The sequence below is a fragment of the Arachis duranensis genome, chromosome 10 (genome assembly GCF_000817695.3).
Source record: "Arachis duranensis cultivar V14167 chromosome 10, aradu.V14167.gnm2.J7QH, whole genome shotgun sequence".
NCBI classification, from domain to species: Eukaryota; Viridiplantae; Streptophyta; class Magnoliopsida; order Fabales; family Fabaceae; genus Arachis; species Arachis duranensis.
The window spans coordinates 35,403,030-35,403,620 of NC_029781.3; the positions used below are offsets into that span (position 1 = coordinate 35,403,030).

Genomic DNA, 591 nt, shown 5'->3' on the forward strand with positions numbered 1-591 from the left:
AGTTCGAATTTTGCATTAAGGGATAGTGTTAGTCCATAAATAGAAGGATGTGAGAAGGAGGGAAGTGATTTTCGAAAATTAAGTAGAAAATTTGGAAACATTTTTGAAAAACATTACTTAATTTTCGAAAATGAAAGTGGGAAAGAAGTAAAGTGATTTTTGAAAAAGATTTTAAAATTAGAAATCAAAGAGACTTGATTGAAAATTATTTTGAAAAAGATGTGGTTAAGAAGATATGATTAGTTTTAAAAAAATGTGATTGAGAAGATATGATTTGAAAAACATTTTTTTAAAAAGATTTGATTTGAAAATTAAAAACTTGACTAACAAGAAAAGATATGATTCAAACATTAAACCTTTCTCAACAGAAAAGGTAACATACTTGAAATGCTGAATCAAATCATTAATTGATAGTAAGTATCTTTGAAAATGGAAAAGAATTGAATTTGAAAAAGATTTGATTGAAAAATTGATTTGAAAAAGATTTGATTTTGAAAAGATTTTGAAAACTTAGAAAAAATTTGATTTGAAAACAAAATCTTCCCTTCTAGCCATCCTGGCGTTAAACGCCCAGAATGGTGCACATTCTGG

The 591-nt window shown here is 26.1% G+C and overlaps 1 protein-coding gene across 1 annotated transcript in view; it reads right to left on the reverse strand.

Annotated features, from left to right (window-relative positions):
* The window catches only part of LOC107469514 (uncharacterized), a 29,383-nt gene that overhangs the window by 23,577 nt on the left and 5,215 nt on the right, over positions 1-591 (reverse strand). The window lies entirely within an intron of this gene.